Raw genomic sequence first — 6,047 nt, 5'->3', positions numbered from 1 at the left:
CACCTCCTTGTTTTTTTTCCCTGTCTCTTGTGTTCGACTAAATGACTCTCTTTGTGTTCCGCTGCAGCGTTAGCAGCTAATCAGGCCATTCGCTAATTACACGCTAATCGTGCGCCGCGTGTTTGTGTCAACCTGCTTTGCGATGGCGTGCGTGGTTGTGCGTGACGGTGTAAGAGCCGGTTTGTTGACTGTGAGGCTTTTGTTTTCTGGTCGAAGGTGCGAACAGGTGAAGTCGATGCGTTTGCTGCAGTTTTATATATATATATATGGGAATGTGTGTGTGTTTTTGTGTGTGTGTGTTGTCTGTGCCTGCGAGGCAATAGAGAGAGGGAAACATGGCAGTTCAGAGGAGAGGGATAGGGATGAAGAGGAGGAGGAAGAGGAGGAATGAGAGACTGGGGGGGAGAAACCAATTATGGTCCAGATAACAGTCAGGCTATGGATTTTCTAGCAGGTCACTCCTGCAGCTTATTTCTCTCTCTGTCTATTTCTGTCTTTCCAAACCTGAACCTCAGTGTTTCCGATCCACGTGAGCTCCGTCGACGTCGATTGTTTTCATAAATTAACATTAAATTTACGTGAGCTCCGTCGACGTGGTTCCAAAAATCCCAGGCTGTGGATTGTTTTCATAAATTAACATTAAATTGTTGTCTTTGTGTAGAGTCCGAGGGACTGCAGAAAAATGTCCTGTCGAAAAGCTGCAGTGAGTGACGAGAAGCCGATACGCCCCCTGTCTGCCTCTGTCACATCAGCTCATCTGCATTGTCGTGGTGCCCTTTACCGACGGGGCCGACGAAAATAACAATAACACACTGGACATAAGTGGCTACTGTTGAAACAAATGAATGTGTTGGGCGCCACCTTCAGGCGCAGTCTCTGGGCAGTGGTTGGTTAAGGATTTGGACTTGGCTCTGGAAGGTTTCAGGTTCGAGTCCACCAGCTGCCAAGTTGCCACTGAGGTGCTCTGAGCATGGCACCGTCCCCACACACTGCCCCCTGCTGACTGGTGATGGGTAAAAAACAGAGGTCACACTTGGTTTGAAGTTTGAAGTACTATAGTAGTATTATAGATTATAGAAGAACCAAAAAGCTGGTGACAACCCAGGCATGGGCAAACTACGGCCCGGGGCCCGGATGCGGCCCATTAGGCTTTATAATTTGGCCCTCCAAATTTGTCCAAATTTATATTTTTATACTTCTACCTTTTTCCTGCAATGCCTGCATTTCCCCAATAGATGGCGTAGAAAAGGCTAAAAGCACTTTTACCTGTCATTTGTCTTAGTTCACACGAACGCTCCGTCTATCAGCTCCTGACCCCGACCCCCGTCAAATGTTAGGACCCATTGCCCATTGTTAATGAGTTAACCATTGTGGTGATGTCATACTGCCGTACCCAATAAACCGGCCACATTTTGTACGCGTCTCTTCAGCCAAACGTCCACGCGCTTAATAAACAATTGTGAGAATTATTTGAACTATTTAGCTGTTGTTTTTTTTTTGTTTCAAAGATCATAAAGTGACTCATCATTTTCACCGTCTCATGAATATGAATCCGTCTTTCTTGGCTCTACCCTTTTCCCTGCTCTGACCTTGCTCTCGGCTAACTCTGTCTTTTTTCTCTACGTTCGTTTATCGTCTCGTCTCCAGGGCTGGGACTCCGTCCCTCACCTCCGTCTGTTCACCTCCTTTTTTTTTTTTTTTCTTTACATCTGTCCTGTGGGAGGCCTGTTGTTATTCTGTCATAATCTCTGAATGATGCTCCGTCTTACTCCTCGGAGACGTGGCTGCTCTCTGACACTCTTCGTCTTGTTTGCACACAATTGACTCTCGGTTTATTTACAAGCTTCACCTGAAACGGCCAATAAAAACCACACGCGGCTCCGTCTTCGCTGCAGAACCATCCGTCAGCCTGAACGCTGTTATCATAGCGGCTCTCGTGTCTTTATCGGGCGGCTACAGTAGGATCCCACTCTGTGATTTAGAACTGAGGGGTTTCAGGTGGAAACCTCGCCTGACAATCAGGAGGTTGTTGCTGCTCTGGGCACTGGGAGAACGATGTGTTTAAGTCAATAAGGTCTCTTTTCATTCAAGATCCCAGGGGTAACTGTCGTGACTCTGCTAATTGCCCTAACCTTTAAATGTCGCTGAGCAACAACGGCTTGTTGTAGAACTTTGTCCCGTTGGAATAACGCAGCGATTATAAAAGAGTTAGCCTGTCGTTGCTACATTTGCTACAGTCGTTGTTATGACTCGTCTGCAGCAAAGCTAAAAAAAAAAAAGACAGGTCAGCACGCAGCTGGAATCGAACACCTGACCCACTATATCACGGCCGTCCTAAAGATTGATAACAGCACATGAAAGGTATTTATTCACTTTATTCCTGTGCTCTGTTAATGATGCCGTTGTATTTGAATTATGATCAAAGTTTTTTTGCGTGTACTGCGGTGGCAGTTATTTATGAGCCGTTAACGGAGGCTTTTATCAAATTTCGTTATAATTCGGGATCATTTGCTGTCAGAGAAGATGATTTGTGAATTTGCAGAAGTGAATCAAACCGTTGTGAAGAGAATTAACATTATTTTATCTGCCAGAGTTTAGAACCATCTCCTGTTTAGTTTCTCCTGCATTTTTTAAAAATTGTTTTTGCTAATGCTTTAAATCCAGTAAGAGATGACTGTACCTGAACATGTCGAAGATGATGAAAAAAAAAAACAATCTAAATTTTACTCTAATTATCATCTCATCTACCAGTGCACAATGTACTGTTTTTGCTCTGACAGAGAATGACACTAGCTGATGACAGCTGTCAATCAAACCTACTTCCTAGGCAGTCACTGACTTCCTGGTCAATACCTAAAACTATTTGAGATCATTTCCTGTCAGAGAAGCTGATTTGTGAAGTTACAGATTCACAGATGTTGATTTAATTTTACAGTCAAGGTGTGAACGTGATTTACCTTCTTTAATCTTATGTAGAACTTCATATTTTTGTTTAAGTTTCTCTCTTGTTTTAGGTTAAATTTTTTTTTTTACCAAGTCTAACAAGAGATAAAATAATTATTTTCAAAATGAAATAATACGTTTTTTGGCAAAAATCCCTCAAATGTTACTCTGATTATCCACTCATCTTCCAGGACATATTAGCTTCATGTACTGTTTTCTAATAGAGAGTGACAGTAGCTGCTGACAGCTGTCAATCAAAGCCACTTTTTGGACAGTCGGCCGCTGCATCAGTCGTTTTAGTTTTAGTTTTTGCTGATTGGTCGACAAATAAAGTTCCTTCAAAGAATATTTCATCCTGATAAAACTGAATATTTGTGTATTTTCCTGCTAGCCATTTCTTGGTCGTCTTCATTGTTTTGATGCCTGAGATATTTCTGAGTGTTTTACTCCACTGACTTTTCCCTGGTGTACGACTGGGCTATAAATAACCATGGGAAAGCCAGAGAGGAGCGGCGAGTGCAAACTTCAGAATTCAACTTTTTTTTTTTTGGCTGCAGTATTTAGTATTTTGTAAACTGCTCATATTTACAGTACACACAGAGACATTCCAGACTTGTTCTGTGGGGGTTCCCTCCGATTTAATAAGATGTTTTTTTTTTTTCAACTTTTGTCTGAATAAGTCAAATGTTTTTATTGATCTGAACTCTTCCTGAAGCCTGGATATGAATCAGATTTCCCTCCAAGGGCAAAATCTTTAAATAGGTCGATAACGAACGGCAACAGTTAAACTTTTCTCAGCCCCACTGGGAGAATCAACATGAAATGGAATGACTTGTTAGTGCGAATATGACTTTGTGCTGCAGAAATCTATGACACGCACGGAGAGAGAGAGAGAGACAGAGAGAGAGAGAGAGATGTTTTGTTCTTGATAGAAGGATAAAGCGCAGACAGAATTATTATGGTAGTGTTTGTCTCACTGCCTGTTTCTTTGACTGCTCTCTAAACCCCAAGTGTGAGCCGCAGATTGCTGTTTTTCCCCACGGCTCAGGCAGCCATCGCAGACGTTCTGATGGAGACGGGCACCTCCGCCCTTTTTTTTTTCTTTTTTACAAATGAATGGAGCCTTCACAAATGATCCGTCACTCTTCCCCGATGTCCTTTTCTGGCTGCGTCCCTGGACCGTCCTCTGACGGCACACACACATTTTTATAAAATGCACCGAACTGACTCTCCACTGTCAAACGGCACCTCCTCCTGGCAGGAGCAGTCAGCCCACATCTTTGTTCTCCAGTTCTCAGCTGGAGGGAGAAGGTATCAGACCGTCTTTTTGTGACACTGACAGCACATTCACACAGTCCCAGTGTGACTCCGTGGCCTGCTTCTTTCTGTAAGTCGCTGCAGAGCTCATCACACGTCACCCACAGGCAGGAAATGGTGTGTGGTCGCTGTTGACAACACTCACAGTGTGGTGTTTGTCCGTTTAGACGTCTCAATGATGGCGGACAGCAAAGCCAGAGACTTTGTGTTTGAGGGTTCTCCATCCATCCATCCATCCATCCATTCAGCCACCTAGCGCCCCCTGGCTACAGCTCAACGCCTATTTCGAAAAGAACAGCGATGCATTTACTTACAGTTGTTTCTCCCCTGGCACCATGTTGGTGATCCCCGTTCTAGCTTTTTAACACAAAATTGACTTGTGAAACCAATGCCTGTTTAGTTGAACACAGTGCTGATATATATAAGGAATTGAAGATAGACACACACAAAGATTTTGTCAGAAACAGGCCTGAGTGTCTTCTTGAATGTTTATGGCCATCTTCTGTAAGGATATTGAATTGTTTTGCCTCTCATTATCTCACAGGCAAACGTAAGCAAAAAGACAATTATTGTCACTAATTAGGTAAAAGTTTTCCGACCAATTAAATTAAATTGGGTAATTTTCCACAGCACACCAGATGATCTCTCACGGCGTTCCCCACACATTGAGAAACACACTGTATTTACTGCTTCCCAGCTAACAGGCGCTAATGCTAATAGTATAATAAGACAACAAAATCTCATTGACTTCTTTTTTTTTACTAACTGTCATCCGAGGTGGAGCGACGTCTGTAACAAATTGTGTAGAGTGACTTTGGAGAAATCGATCCATGGAGGCGCCCAGACGCTGGAGAAGAGTTTTTGGGGCAAATTTTTAACAATGAAGCAGTGACTGAAGGGAATTCTGATCAGTCTGGTCAGTCACTGACAACGACTGACACAGCAAAAATGTGAATTCTTCCAATTCTCCCACAGTCCAAAGGTTTCTCCGTCTTTTTCCTCCTCCTCCTCCTCCTCCTCCTGCTCCTTCTCCTCCTCTTGTGGCGAGGAGCATGTGGGAGTGAAGTCACTGCTCAGCACAAGATTTAATCGACCCGTTGTGGAGCAGCTCTCTCTGGCTGCTCCCCTTGTTGCAGATGAATCATGTGGGTAACTGTGTGGTGCGCGGCCCTGCCTACGCAGTAATACACTTGAAAATGGATGTACAGGAAGGAGTGTCGATGGTAAATCGGGCTTTCCCTCCACGTTATCCCTTCAGCTGTCCTTTTTTTTTTTTTTTTTTTAGCTCTTACTGTAATGCTGAGCCTGAGGAAAAACCGCTCGGCTGGCTGAGGAGACAGGAACTCAACGGCCATTAATTTGAGTGACAAAGGAATTGATTACACTGGCAATTTATTCTTTTTACACCAGCAGTATTTCTACTGGTGGAAAACAAGACAGGACAGCTGCTGGGGCTGCATGCACCGGCACTTTACTAATTGGTATTTCAATAAATGTACAAAATAATCCAGAATGACCCAAGAAATGACTTTGGAGACAAAATGTTTTTGTTGAAGAGATAATTAGAAAAAACGACAGCGTTCTCAGTCTGAACCGAAAGGAAATAAAAAGATTTTATACTGCAGGGTAGAAGGCGGTGGAGTTGGTGTGAAGATGGTTTTGTGTTGGGGGACTGATGTACTGTAGCTGTACCTTAGAAGTACATGTGCTGTAGCTGTACAGTATTTCTGCTTGGATTTTTGAAGTAGCGGCGGCGGCGACAGACCCCAGTGACACCTGTTTATTAT

At 43.5% G+C, this 6,047-nt stretch overlaps 1 protein-coding gene across 1 annotated transcript in view; it reads left to right on the top strand.

The window, feature by feature from the left end:
- anks1b (ankyrin repeat and sterile alpha motif domain containing 1B) overlaps positions 1-6,047 on the top strand; it is a 111,720-nt gene that overhangs the window by 12,806 nt on the left and 92,867 nt on the right. The window lies entirely within an intron of this gene.

Source organism: Cynoglossus semilaevis, chromosome 8, assembly GCF_000523025.1.
Source record: "Cynoglossus semilaevis isolate Cse_v1.0 chromosome 8, Cse_v1.0, whole genome shotgun sequence".
NCBI lineage: Eukaryota > Metazoa > Chordata > Actinopteri > Pleuronectiformes > Cynoglossidae > Cynoglossus > Cynoglossus semilaevis.
The sequence above is the reverse complement of the archived record's forward strand: the minus strand, read 5'-3'. Positions and strand labels throughout refer to the sequence as shown.